A 15,407-nucleotide genomic window follows, 5' to 3' on the forward strand; every position below is an offset into this window, starting at 1 on the left:
ATCACTTTCCTCCTTTAGTGGCTAAGCAAGAAGAGAAAAGTTGTTAGTACTTCTAAAGGGGAGGGAAGAGGGAGGGAAAAAAAAAAAAGAAATCTCTCTTAAAGATTTTCTTTCTGTGGTTGCCTTCAGTCTGGCAAAAGAGGAGCAAACTGGGTTTTGATACAGCTAGTTACTTTGGGTTTGATCTTTAGGAGTTTTAAAGGCATTTATTTCCCACCGCCCTGAAGCGTGCTTCTTTTGTGGAAAGAGGTAAATATAACAGCCATTCAGAATAAAAAACGAAAGTTATGTAGGTGGACAAAATTATATAGCTAAACCAAAGTTCTCTGTAGCCTTAGAGTATGTTTTTATCATCTGGAGACTTTTGTCAAGCTAAGTACGTGGCAGTACTTCAGGCCTCCAACAGTTTGTGGAAGTTGGTATCTTTTCAGCCTAAAAACATAATTGATGGTTTTATTGATGTTGCAGACAGAGCACTGGAAATTATCCTAAGACTATTTTTGTGCATATTCTCTTTCCACATACCTTTTTCTCTAACTGACATGCCAATATTTTGTTCTACTGGCACTGTCTACAATATAGATAATATTAATTTCACGTGGTTGTTGGATAAGGTGGGATTAATGTCCTTGAATCCTTTCTTTTTTTTTTTTTTTTTAAATCCACTTCAAAAAATCTCATCGATGGCTACTTCTGTAAGTGGTTGCTCCTGCAATCTTGATCTTCAGTGAACTGTTGTCTGGGTACATAATGGGCAATGAAGGCAGAGCAGAACCCTGCGACCCTAATGACCCTAACGGTGTACCCTGGATATCATGTGGCAATCACAGGCAAAGCTTCTCCCATATTTGATTTTCAGATTATGAGTTCAGTTTCTGCCTGGAAGTGAGCTCAACTTTCCTCAGTGTGATCTAGTAATTAGCCGGCAGCGTATTCAGCTTTTCTGACTGCTGTGTTTGTTTTTCAGTTACGAGTATGAAAAAGAGGGGACTCCAGTTGCACAGGGACAAATGTGTGCACTTGAGTGTACCACTGAGGTACATTCTTAAGTAAATAAAGAAGCCAGAAGCTTGGGTGCCCAGCACGTACATGTCCAGCACATACGTATGATACGCCTGGCCTTTAGCCTGCTTGGCCTACCTTTCTTTAGAAACATGTAAGGGTCAACAGCCAAGTCTCCAGAGGTTGCTTTTGGGTTTGCTGATGTCAACTAAATGGGGAATGGTAGTTAAGGCGAGGGCATTCACATCTGGAGAAGGATTTAAGATGTTATAGAGGTAGTTAATAATAGGCAGGAGAGGGCTGCCTTATGGAGAAATCTTATTCGTGGGGCTGCAAAATAGCCAGAGGCCCCTTTTTGAGAGGGCGGCAGCATTTGGAATGGTATTGATGATGCTGAATTGGAGGTTTTAATGGAGGAGGGATGCAGAATATCAGATTGTAAGATTGGCTCCTAGCCTGTTATTTTTATTTTCACTATCACTTTATTGGGATGAAGAATGATAACTTCTGTCAGAAGCGTTTGGTCTAGAGCTGGCTTTCTCAGAGCTAAAAAATTAAAGTTTTAGTGCTCGAAAATGGGTTAAAAAAAGTTGCAGTTTCTTCACAGTCAAATTACAGAAGTCCGTGAATTGCAGAATTAAGCTGTCTCACAGTGTTTAGGTAGCATTTTCCAGGGATAACCCCAGAACATTTCAATAAATGATGAAAATTTTCTTCTGTTAAATAAAGTATTTTAGTTATTATACACCGTGCTCAAAATGCGAGGTAGTATATGTTGGTGCTGGTAGGATTAGTTCCTATTATAAGAATTTGTAAGAAACATGCAATCCATTTTATTGAAAGAAGTCATAAAAAATTGCATTTCAGTTCTAAAGCTAACAGTATTTTCCTGGGAATAACAATCTCCTTCTTAAATGTAAAACAATTTGGCAGAAGAACATATTCTGCTAAACTTAGGAAGTTGTAAAAATGAGTATTCTTAATTTTTAATGAATTTCTGAAATATTAATTCATTTAGTCCATTTTTGATGGCAGTAATGGTTTGCAGACTTTATGGGGTATTTTGAACTGTAAGGGGCTTAACTGCTTAACTGTATCAAGATGATAATATTATATACCACCAAATGTCCACAGTCAAGAGAAGGTACTTTGTATTGTTAGAAGCGATGCGCATTTGAGTCTGTTGTGCATGCAAAGAAGGCAGTATTTATGCAGATAGGGATTCAACACGGGCTCAATGCCAAGAGTCATCACAAGACGCGGATATTTGTTTCAGGAAGTCAGGAGCACCCTGCCATTGTAGGATGTCCGAGTATTTGGCCTGTGAATTCTGGCATTTTCCCTAATTTGATTTTGATGTAATTTGCATACATTTCATACGGAATTTCATGCTCTAGAATAACTTCACAACTTCTGGATGAAAAAGAAAAAAGAACGAAATGGGAAATTTTAAAGTAATGCATTTCTGCCATTTGTTTTGCTGCCTCTTTAGTGTAATGATCCCAGTACCAAAGAACTACAGCTCCTCCTTTGTCAGCAGGATTTATGATAATGTCTTGCCGTTTTTGTAAATTATGTAACACACACTGTTCCTCCTTTGTTATATAGTGAAATTTAGTAGGTTGTTTTAATTGTTTGATTGATTTTTTTTCCCCTTTGTCATTTGTCTACACTGAAATCTAGTGACTGAGATTTACTAGGAGGAGCAACTGAGAAGAATGTCTTTTGTCTGAATTTCTGAAGATGTCAGGAGATTTAGGAATGTTTGTGATAAGCCTTTTGTTTTGCGAAGTCTAGAAATGGGTACGCAATGCTTATGAAAAGTGTTGAGCCTTGCTCTATCTTTTAAAAGCATCAGCACGTTTCTTCACTGGAACAACTGCTAGGCTTTCACGTAGTAGTGAATATTCAGTAGCTTCTAGTGGTTTGTATTTATTGTTGTTGAAATAGTGATAATGTTTTAAACGATCTGCTGCATAGGACACCTAGAATATAGATTGCTTTGATTGTTGGTATGCAGTGAACTTGGAGGCAACAGCAAGATGCCCATAGACTTAACCAAGACCAGATATTACCCTACTGCCTCAAACAAGAAGTTTTCTGATGAAGATGCCAATACCCATTTACTAAAGCACTTGTATTACTTGTTGCACAATGATAATCTAGAATGTAAAAGAATTTGCAGGTAGAGTCTCTATGTTCCTACATTTTCAAAAGAAAGCTTTAAAGTTTATTTTTCATAACTCTTTGGGGTAGACAGGAGAGACTCAGTCAAAAATGGCTGAGCCATTCTGGTTCCATTTTGTAGAAGATAAGTGAATGAAAGTTGAGATGTTTTTAGGATATTTTATAGATTTTTTTCTTACTTCACTTTGATTACTTACTTAGGTATACTGAACATGCTCTTGTTCAAAGGCTGATCCCAGAGATAGGATTTTTGAAAAATACGCCTATAATTCTCTAGCTGCTGTGTGTGGACTTAACTAGGATTTCATGTATGTGACTGAGCAGCCCAGGCCTGAATTTTGTAGGTTTCCTTTTGTGACAAGTTGCTATTAAAACACCACCCAACCAACTCCTCCTCAGAAGCTTTCAAAGAAATCTGGTTTTATGTTAATTTCAACATATCCTGAATTTAAAATGATCAAGGCCCTGATGGGGTAGTTGGTCACTGAAGTTATTAGTTATAGGAATATAAAGTCCACATCCATAAAGTTGCCATATTTTAAGTTGTAGACATAATCGATAGTTTTTACTGCCCTGCCCCTCCCGAAGTTATGTTTTCTCTTTGAATACTTTGAGCCTCTTTACTGGTTTAGCATTTGCTGTGACTGAAAGCAAGACCTCAGCTGAAAACGTGGAGATCTGGCCTTTGATTTTCAATTTGAACTACATAAGAATAACTGTTGAGCTGCTCTAATATGTATTTCATTGTAAAAGTTATTTAGTTTTGTGATTGTTTTCTTGGGGTTTTTTTTGTTTGTTTTTTTAATTATACTGCTAGGAAACCCTTTAAACTCTCTATATGTCTAGATAGGAGGAGAGAGAGGTAAGTCAATACAGTTATCTTCGTTGTCTTTCACCGTTGCTGTTATTATTGTGATTATTAGTTTATTATCACTGATCTGAGATGATGATTAATGTTTTGAAAAAGTGACTTCTGTAAGGATTTTACTGACTAAATAGTGAAGAGTACATTTTCTTTCCCTCCATTTCTCCCCAAGATGTTCTGTTGTTTGTCGAGTTTTTTTGAATGTGTTGGGCTTTGAAGTAATCCCAAGGATTGTGAGGACAGGCATATTCATGAGATTTATCAGGTCTCCAAATAAATGGAGCCAAAATGTTATAAAAGTAATTCTGCATTTGTTTCTGGCACAACTACTGAGCTGAGGCCTACGCAGAAATCTGAAATGGCTGAACCGAGGGGGGCATGGATGATAGAGGCAAAAATGATGTAGATGGAGTATTTGGATTAAGCATTTCAGACATCATGTTCCTATGATAGTAGGTGCATGGATTATCAATATGGGCAGTTTTTGGGGTGCAGGTATGTTTTGGTGCATGTGAATGCTGAAGTTTCCTTATTGACCATTCTATAGCAAACTAAATATTCTCAAAGTCCTAGAAGGTTAAAACTGTTTTTGTTTTTCTAATTTGAGATGTGTCAGAAATGAAAGCTGTAAGAATCTTAGCTATTTCAGATTTCCATTTAAATAATGTTTTTGACTGCATTTGTAGCCATTGTTGAAAATACATGTTGTAAAAAACCATAAATATTAAATCTGTGCTACTTTCTAGTGAATACTTCTGCAACTTTATGATTGTTCTTGGTTTGTTGTTTTTAATAGAATCTTCTTCACTACTGCAGAGCTGCGCCCATGGACCTGCTCTTGAAACAACTCACAATGAAATGCTTATTTTTATTTTGAGCATAATTATGTTGTATTTTAGTTACTGCTCTGGAAATGTCTCATATTTGCAAATCAGTTTCCAGAAGAATAGATTCATGTCTAAATGAGCTTGTATTCAAGGCTTTTACTAGTTTCAAAGAGTTTTATTACAGTTGTATCTGTAGTAGCTATTTTTTTATAAGACTTTGAAATGCTTTTGTCTTCTCAAGTGCCATTCTCTGCTATCCTTTAAGCCATTTGAAATGGAGCATGCGGTTTAGATCAGCTACAATGAATTTCCTTAGATCAGCGAGTGTTCCTGTGAATCTTAAAATATTCTGCACTCTGCCTTTTGTGGTTCTGCTGCCATTTTTTTCTCAAGATTATCAGAACAGAAATAATTGCTTCCACCCATTCTTAAAGATGTTGGAGTTCAAGTATGAAAGCAGTTCAAAAGGGAATTTATGTATGCACACACGTAATCACTCATATCAAAATATTCCTCTTAAAAGTTTGGCAAGGAGCTCCAAATATTTTCTTGCATCTTAATTCAGATAATTGCAAATGCAAAATGAAATGGGATCCTTATTTTTGCAAGTTAAAAAAATAATTTTCAATCTTAAGGTTCTGAACTATGAGAGACTTTTAACTGATAATTTGTAGGGCATCTAATGTACTTTTTCCTACAGTTTTGAGCTTAAATATCTCCTTTCTACTTTACGCCTTTTTGTACATTATGGCAGCACACTAAAATCCCTGTAACTCTTCCTTTATGCAGGGCTAGTTCCTAAGGCATGTAGGCAAGTCACCTTAGTGTAATATAGGAGGTCCACAAAGCCACATACTGTTTTGTGCTATTCTTTATGCTGTATCACTTTTCCAGATAATTCCACAAGCTCTTTCCACATTTCAAAGCCCATTAGTTCAGTTTTCTCATTTTGTTTCCATGTATGCTTCTCATCACAGATAACAACATATCAGCATGACTCTCTTTCACGAACTTTCTGAAGCTAGCTCAGGTCTCTTGCTCAGGGAATTTGCTAATTAGAGATGTTTCTTTGGAGGTAGGGTTCCTCTTGAGAAACTGGTGAAATGACTTTAAAGATGAAACTGCAAACAGGGCACTGGATGTTCTGCATTCATGAAAAGCACCGAGACTCACTATTACTTGTGAGTGAACAAGAAAAGTCAGGAAAGACAGGTTGAGGCACCTTATACCTTCAAGACCAGGAAAAAATAATATATAGAGAGTAAATAAGTGGCCTGTCTGTGTAATACAGATTTGGGATTTCTGCTTTAGGTTCATTAATCATTTGAACTTTAATAAACATTTCAGAAGAATAATCAAACTTTTCTCAAATTTAAAGTAATAGGGATTCTTCACATCTCACTCTAAGTTTGTTTAGTCTCTACCTTCTGTTTTTGTTTTTTTTTTTTTTCTTCCACATTTGCTTACTACATGCTTATCAACTGCTTACATTATTGAAATTTTGTTTCCCGGGTAGGTACTTTCAGATCTTCACTCCTTCTCTTTGATAAGTTAAATAGCTTGAGCTCATTAAATCTTTCACTGCCTTTTTTTTTTCTTCCCTTTGCAGTCCTTTTTTCTTTCAAATGCTCATCATGAGTAACATTTATTTTGCCCTTGTTTATACTTGCACAGCCTAATTGTTTTTGGTAAATGATGATTTTGTTTAGTGGGACTGTATAGATGTAACAGAATAAAAATTTTGGTGGGGCAATAAGAACTCTGTTAATAATCCTGTTGCTGCAGGAACAGGGGTGGGACTCCCACAGAATGAACGAAGTCATGTTAGTTTTGCTGGGTTAACACCAGTAAAGAGCAGCAAAATCTGAACTCTAAAGTGAGCAAACATTTGCCTTAAAACTGCCCAAAAGCAGGTCTGTTCGGTAAGAAGATGATATTTTTCAAGTTATTTCTTGGGGTGAAACTGTTGTTTAAGAGTTGCTGTTTATTCAGGCAGGGTGCTTTGAAGATGTTGTGTACTATGTGAAGGGACTTTGTGGATTTCTGTTCTTCAGAAAATTCAGGGTCCGATGTCATGGGTAATTATAAGAATGGCACTTTTAATGAAAATCTATTTTAAGAGTATTTTGAGTAGTTTCCAGAGTCAAAAAGGAAGTGATTGGAGATAGGGACATTAAGTGCAGACAATACCAAACTTTCCAGGTCTGATGCTTTAACTATAGCACACTCATGCTTGAAGGTACAATATCTTGTGACTTTTCAGGATCAAACAGCATTGAAGGACTAGTGTTCAAAAGGAAAAGGAAAAAAAAAAAAAAAGCTTTTAATCTTTAGTCTGCTAGCAAATAGGTCTATTAAGTGTTAAACAGTGTGAGATAAAATACATGATTAAGGACTATTGACTACAGCTAGAGTAATCCAACAATTAATTGAGATTGTTGAATCAAGCTCAAGGAATAGTCCAATAATAGAATGTTTTCTGAAATTAACTGGGAAAAAGGTAAGAAAACATCTGACCAGTGCATGGCATTCTCAAATGACAAACCAAATACACTCTGTAAACAAATTTCAGGAAAGAGCAGACTTAGGCTAAGCAAAGTGTTTATGCCATTCAGATACGTTTATGAGGACACAATTATCTTAAAAGATATTGAGATTATATTTGTTAATATTTTTAACTTTTATAACAGATTATAGAATTAGATTTTCTCATTAAATTCCTGTTCTGTTTATATAGCTTCTTACTGGTATTTATTATTTTTTGAGATGTTGGCTTTTATTAAGGACAGCAAAGAATCTTAGGACATTTCTGAGATGTAGGAACAGGGAAAGGATTATAGCAGTAAAACATTAAGATTTGTTTCTCTGAATTTTGCTCCATTAATGGTGTCATTGGAGAGGGGCTGTTTACTCATTGGTACGTAGAGTCTGACCCGACTAATTGCAACCATAAAGGTGACGGTTTTCAAATGGAGAGCTTAGGGTTTGTGCCTGGTTTTGTGCAAGTAGGAAATCATCTCCATTCCATGTTGTTTGTGGAAAATAAAGCTGGACCGTTCACTTATTCTGGAATAAATAAACTCAATTTACTTAGTATTTGCTCATCACTACCTTGGGTTGCACTACCGCATTGCTTTCTGATAGCATATCTGGTGATGAACAGCAGCAAACCTTGTGGGAAACTGATGTTCTCAGCCCACGGAGCTGTTTCAGCTCGTGTTGTACAGGTCTTCTCCCCACCAAAACACAATTGTTACTGATTCACTTACTGAGTGTCCCAGCAGAGTTAATCGTTGTTAGAGGCAGTGGTGCACTTTGGAGGAATGCTGTGTTGAGGTTCTTGGTGGGGTTTTACAGAAGAGCTGTAGTTCAGATTCAGGCTTGAAATGGGCACATTGATTTAGAGAAAAGCAATCTGAATAGGGTCATAGAAAAAGGGTTACAGATTATGCTGTATTCTTTTTTTTTTTTTTTCCCCCTCTACAAGTGAAAGCTTTGTGTTGAAGGCAAGATTCTTGAAATCCATTTTTTGGGTAAAAACCAAAACGTCTTCAGGCTAGCTTTACAGTCTATCTGACTTGCAGCTTAAAAAAAAAAAAAAAAAGAGGGAAAAAATAGATTTGGAAAGGGTTTTAAGGGATTTTTTGTTTAACTCTGAAGTCACGGTCTTATAACTACGCGAAGAGCTGGTCCCCCCAAAGATAATGGAAGAAGTGAGTCAGATGCAGAACAAGTCTGCTTTCCCAGTCCAAGAAAGACACGAAAGTTTGTGGTCCTTTTGAAACTTAGGCTTTTGTGTTTCACGCTTACAGCGTCACGAGAAGAACGTGCGCTGAGGGAGCAGGAATCGTGGAGCAAGCATCAGTGATGGCACCCAGGAAAAAAATTAGCCACTATTAGGGTCTATTTTGATAGCAGAAGGTAAGTGTGAGTGTAGCAGGAGCCGGTAACTTCGCCAGCATGTGTGACAGGCGCAGTGAGGATCTGGCAGTGTGGTCTAGCAGCTAGAGTATTGCCCCTTTAAAAGCCTGTACCAAGCATTACAGTTGCCAGTTCCTGATGAAGGCAGTGCAGCAGTGTCTTCACTAATATTCTCACCTATGCGAGCTAAATTAAAAGTGAGATGAATGCTCTGATATAACCACATTTTCATTTTATGTAGATCAAGACAGGCTGCAACACATTTCTGCTAGACAAGGTTAAGAACTCTCCGCTGTCCCTGAACAACAGTGTTCTAATTAAACAGGAGTATGGTAAGCAGGTTGTTTCCCTGCTCAGACCAGCCGAAAATTAATCTTTTTTTTTTTTCTTTTTTTTTTTTTTTTTACTTTTCCCTTTTTGGAAGGACTAGTTTCCAGTCAGACCAGTCGCATCTGATGTGTCTCACGACATGGCACAAATTCTAGAGCCTGTATGGAGGAAGGGGTGGCAGTGCATGGCTTGGCACAGGAGGAGACAACACTGTAAATTGGTGGCCTCAGTCTACAAGAGTTTAAGCCGCCATACAAGCACGGAATCACAGAATGGTCAGGGTTGGAAGGGACCTCTGGAGATCATCTAGTCCAACCCCCAACGTACTTACATTTGAACAGTTTTAAGTAGCTACATATCAGTTTTGGTTCGGGTCTTTTGGTTTTTTTTTTTAAGAAAAAAAATTTAAAATACAGTTAATAGAACACTAATCCTGAACATACTCTCTTAGGTCTCATGAATGCGTAACAACTTTTGCTAGAGTAAAATAAATTCAGAAACGAAAAGGTAACTGGTAATGAAGCTTCAAACGTGGGAAAATATTAGTTGTTGAAAATCACCTAAATTAGGCTTATGAGGTACCATTTGCAAGAAGACTATGTCTTAAGGATGGAAAGGTAGGCTAGGCAATTGTTTTTTATTCTGCAGAGCTCAGTTTCTGTAGTATTAAGGGGAAAGAAAGGTTGGTTGTGGTTTAAAAAACCCAAAATCACCAGCAATACTGACCAGTTATTTCCCATTTGAATAACTGCAAATTTTCAACTTAACTCTAACGAACATATTGAGGTGTGATAGGATCACATGGTGAAGCAAACTGCTTCAAGACATGTGAAATGTAGTAAACATCCTTCTACAACGTAGAAGGAGGAGGCAGGTTTTGAGACTGCCAGTTACGAATAATGTCAGGAGTTGGTATGTCCAGGAGCACTCTGAGTTTGTATCATAGAATCATAGAATCATAGAATGGTTTAGGTTGGAAAAGACCTTGAAGATCATCAAGTTCCAACCTCTCTGCCATGGGCAGGGACACTTCCCACTAGACCAGGTTGCCCAAGGCCACGTCCAGCCTGGCCTTGAACACCTCCAGGGATGGGGCCTCAACAACTTCTCTGGGCAACCTGTTCCAGTGCCTTACAACCCTCAAAGTGAAAAACTACTTCCTAATGTTTAATCTAAACCTGCCCTCTTCCAATTTATAGCCATCCCCCCTCGTCCTGTCACTGTGTGACCTAATATCTCCCATTTAACACAATCTTTGATTTTTACAACAATCTTTGCTTTTCCCATATAGGGAATCAAGTCAGGAGAAGGCACTGATCATGACCAATATTTCTTAGAATATTTTTTTACTCCTTAAGCTGTTATTAGCTATAGAATGAGGCTGTTAGTAGAAGGTAGCTGTTCATACCATGCATTCCCTTATTTGCTCACCGTTACTCAGTTGGAGCAATAGCTGGGAGGCCAACTCAAACTGTGTACTTAGAAGTGGAAGATGCTTTGGTGGCTTCCAGGCTCAAAAAATCTCAGTCATGTGTTTCATCAGGTGTATCAGTCCTGTAGTCTTTGTCTGTGCATAGTGGCCACCAGCCTCCTGGATGTAACCCAAATTGCAAGAGGCCATTGTTGATGCCAGCGTTTGCTGGTGGCCTGGGCAGAAGTGGAAGGCTGTTGGTGTCCCTCATGTCTCAGCTGTTTTGGATTCAACAGGACTGCCAGTTTCAGCAGCTTGGGAAACTACTGCACTGTATTCTCTCAGCACATAATTTTCCTCTTCTGGCCTTGTTATTTTCTGGTAATTATTTCTCCATCCAAAGCAATAGAGATATTTATTATTAAAAAAAAAAAAAAAAAAAGACCCATAGTCTACTTTCATGTTGTGATTTTATTGTCCAGTCAGCTGTGTTCTCCATGTCAGGAATTAAATTTTTTCAAATGTAATTTTTAGATATGAACTATGACAGTGGTTCCATGTTACTGTTTACCTGGCTGCTATTTAAGAGGTTCCCTTCTCTATTGCTGCCAAGGATTCTGTCCTGTGACTTGGATTGATTCAATTATTTCTTTAGCTGTCTAAACTGGTTCAGTGAAATAATTGTATTTAAAAAGAAAAAACACCAACAACAAAAAACCCAAACCAACACTTTTTAGAGGTTTTATTTTTTTCCCCCCTTTCATTTCATGCACTTGATTTTGGAACACAGCCAGCCAAGTGGTTGAACTAACATGATTTATAGCAAGGGACAAGAACCTTTAGATGAGTGAGAACTGGAGGTGAAGGGAAGGAATGATGGGGAAATATATAGAAAACCTCTTATACTTGATCTGCTACTGACAGAATAATGACATGTAACAACAGCTTAAATGTCTAAAATATCACAGAAGGTGTGCAGAACAAATTTTTATGACATTCTTTCTTATTCTTCACCTTCAGAGTAATAACAAATTTGTGGTTACTATCACATTGATGTTTATCATTATGGGGTGGCTGTCATCAGGTGGAGACTGTGAAAATCTTAACGGCTCCTAATATTTTAAACCTTTGTGATAATGATGGAAAAGGCGTTAAATGTGCTGTAGCCAAAGAATATCGTCTTTTATGAAAAAACTTATGGAGTCTCTTTTTCTTCACTACTTTTAGCTATTGAATGACAGATTCACCATCATTCATTTTGAAAATGTGGGTGGATTTGTCCAAATAAAAATGTTACTTTAGGAGCACAGGTAAATAAAATTTTATGACTAAGGTTATTATATGATACAGTAGAAATCCAGGGTTAAGTACCTGAAGGAATGATGTTCTTTAGGTTGACAAGGGAAGATCTTCTAGTCAGAAGAACAACAAGGTAAAAGACGTGTGTGGAGAAGTTACTTTCAAGTAAGCTAACATATCATTTTAATGCACTAGCTACTCCAAATTAACTTGCTGTTTGGAATTGTAGGACATGATTCAGTTGCATAAACACAGGCACCTAGATGCATTTGAAAGGCCCTAGGGTATCTTCTTTGCTTTACAGCTGTCATTCAGAGGAGTGCAAGTCTTTCCCAGGTCCTTTGTCAAGTCTGCCAGCGTATCTGCATGTCTTAAATACTTGGGGGCATAGCAGATGGCTCTAGGCTCTTCTATTCAGACAACGGATCAAACTCCTAGGGAAGAATTCAGCTCTGGATTCCGACACCTAGATTTAGTCAATGGCGGTTTAGTTGAAACAGTCTGAAGGAAGACTCAATTATTCTAAAGTAGACACCTACATTTGCTCCACTGAATAGCTTTCTAGACTTCTTTGACTGCATTGACTAGATTTCCTTTTACAATAATAGGAGCTTAGACAACCGCTTTCTAGATACCTAATTTTAGACACTCCTCCTTAACATACAGTAGATATGAAGCAGCATAATGTATTTTTAAAGCAGCATGACTGAGAGTGAATTTCAATGCTTTAGCCTCGGATATGTAAATTTTTTTAATTTGAGCTACGCTCCCTTTATAGTCAAATAGAGAGGGATGGGCACCTCCAGAAGAGTCATTCATCTGTCCTTAAAGTATATAAGATAGACGAGATGAATTGCTTTCTAGAGGTCTTTATTCCTTTGACTATAAAAAGGGTCTTGATCACTAGTATAGATTTAGACAGCTACTAGATGCTTCAAGTTAGGGGCAAATAATCTTACCTTACTTTGGTTTCAATGTAATTGTCTACACATAGGCATCTCGTGCCACTTGTGGTGCTCTGTGTGGAAGAGCATTCAGTATTAGCTGTAAAGGACTGGCAGATATGCCGAGTGACTTTCAGAAGATCTCTTTCTTCTTAGAAGCCATCATGGTACCCCACGGCGACTAAAATAACTTTACATGCCTGTTCAGGCAACTGAATCCTACCTTACATGTCTGTACACAGATTTTGTCCAAAATATGAAACGTGCTGTAAATGCATAGTCTTTTTTTTTTTTTTTTTTTCAATAACTTTCCTTGGTATGCATAGTCACTTTTATTTTCTTCTGACTTGAAATACAATTTTGTCTATATTGTCCCTTTAGTTGAAATGCTTTGAAAGCATTGTACTATATGAAGGTCATTTCTTCGTCATTGAAATTACTAGTTATGAGTAGAGTGAAACACAGCATCTACATAACAGCATGCAGCCACATTCTGAGGTGTAAGGAATAATATATACGGAACTTATTTATCTGTTTTTTTAATCCAGAACACAATGGGGTGGGAAATTTTGGATGAACGCAATATAATTTGCCAATTAGTGTTGGGCCAGACTGTTGGGACTGACATTCAGGCATTAGTGACAAGTGCTTTAATACAAAAGTACACACCTGCAGTGTATTCTGAGACAGTGATTAATCCAGTAGATTAAAAAAAAAAGAAAGTAGATATATTTTTTGTTACTGTTTTGCATATGAAAGAGCAATAAGAGGGGTTTACGTTTTGTTGCTTTTAAAAAAAAAATTAAATTGACAGCAAATAGGATGAAGAGTGCTTAAGAGAAGTTATTCCTGGCTTTCCTGTTTTGTTCTTTGATTGTCCTTCTAAGGTGGGATTCATTGGTGGCTATTCATGACTGCAGATTGGGAAAACTTTTTGTAGTTTGTGGAATGAATGGATAATCTCTCTGCCACACCCCCCTGATATACTGCAACGTAAAGGCCCTATAAGGAAGGACCTGGTTAGAAAGACTAAGAAGTGAATGGTTTAATATGTAAGTTTCTTTATATTAGCAGCTCCTACTGCCTTCTCATGTTGCAATCCTAGGAATATGCACCTTGTTTCCAATCACGTTTTCTGCATCCATCAGATATTTTACTTTCTAACCCCTCTTTTATCCAGCAGCCCTTGCTGATTCAACATCGGTTTTCAGTGTTCACTTTTGAAACTGCCTTCTTACCAAAAAGAATTCTGCTTAGAAACATGCAGTGAGTATGTATTACTTTGAACAAACTGAAGGAATGATTGAGAAGTGCATGGACTGCCAAACTAACTTTATCCTAAGGGACTTTTCTCCATTTTAATTGATTTTTTTTTTTCCCGGAGATTTTGTTCATCTTATTAAGGAAGTCCTTAGAGGAGTGAAACAGTAGGTTACCTCCTTGAGAGCAAAGGACAACCTGACTTATTTGCTACAATTATCAATTTGTCCTTATCTTCATGAAGTGAAATACTTTTTTTATCCTCCTGAAACAGCTTACAGTAATGAATAAAACAATAAAGAATAGCTGGTGTTAACTCCAGCCTCTGAGCCTGTTTAATTTTTAAATATCAAGTGCAATATTGTGAAGACTGCACATAATTTTATTTTCCTAAACCAGATATTTGGCAGGTGAAGAAATTGTCAGGTACAGCTGATTGAAATGCTGTATTTTGTTGTCTTCACTAGAATATTGAACAGCTAAATTCTCAGTAAAAAATTGTTTTATGTTTAGCTACAGTCTATCATACGAAGAAAGTTGTCTGCTGAAGTTTTGTGCGTAATTCGATTACCTATTATATTTACTCACAGCTTTCTAATATTCTTTCAAGTATTAGTTACCTGATTTGTACTTCCATTGAAAATTGTTTTGAAATGCCACTAGCTTGGATAGAGGAAGGTGGGACCCAGTAAGTACTGTGTGGCCCAGCTGAGCATTTGCTTTAAAAGAGAAATCTTGCAACGTTCAGTTCACTGCAAATTTTGCCGTCAATGCATGAAGTTCTAATTATGACCAAACTGAATTTTTTGTTATATGGACAGTCAAATCAGGGGGGAGGTGGCTTCTTAAAGAAGCTTATCCATATGCTATCCAAAGTTGGGATGCTGGGAATCTGTGCTGTACAGGGAGGGATACAGGACAGTTTACTGAATTCCTGGCATAGCATGGGCAATTGAGGGGGAGATGGTTGCCATTATCGTCATAAACTTTCACCTGAGGTTATACAAGGATGTCTTGCTCAGGGGTCATAACAAAGTCACCATTCAGCTCTAATTAACTTAACTTTAATGATTAATTTTTGAATGAGTAAATCAAATGAATATTAACCAATTTTAGGAGAAGCATAAAATTATACATACTTTTAGTGCTGTTTGTTTTTAAAATGCTGTGGTTTACAATGCGCAACGAATAAGCGCTACATCAGCTTAAGGGTTGTTTTAAATTATATTGCTAAAATATTTGTAGATAGTAAAATTAGCGATGCTTTTCATCAGAGTGAATGAAATAAGGGTATCTCAGGCAGCCATTTCCTTCATAGAACAAGTATGCTGAGGGAGGGGAAGATTAAAAAATATTTTCTC

Source organism: Charadrius vociferus, unplaced genomic scaffold (genome assembly GCF_000708025.1).
Source record: "Charadrius vociferus isolate BGI_N301 unplaced genomic scaffold, ASM70802v2 scaffold604, whole genome shotgun sequence".
NCBI classification, from domain to species: domain Eukaryota; kingdom Metazoa; phylum Chordata; class Aves; order Charadriiformes; family Charadriidae; genus Charadrius; species Charadrius vociferus.